Source organism: Penaeus monodon, chromosome 31 (genome assembly GCF_015228065.2).
Source record: "Penaeus monodon isolate SGIC_2016 chromosome 31, NSTDA_Pmon_1, whole genome shotgun sequence".
NCBI lineage: Eukaryota > Metazoa > Arthropoda > Malacostraca > Decapoda > Penaeidae > Penaeus > Penaeus monodon.
Genome location: NC_051416.1, coordinates 2534945 through 2535162, shown reverse-complemented (window position 1 = coordinate 2535162; position 218 = coordinate 2534945).

Here is a 218-nt window from a genome sequence, read left to right as displayed (position 1 = left end):
GTGTACTGTAACAGATTGTGAAAAACAGATATCTGGATGTAATTCGCTTCATATCATTGTAAAATAAGGAAAACAATACGCGTGATTAAGATGAATCTGTTTAATGAATATGATTACACGAAACAGGCCATACACTAATCTCTTTTTAACAACGAGTGAATGACAAACCACATCTACAAATGTAAGTTATACAATGATTTAGGTTACATAAGTTAGTG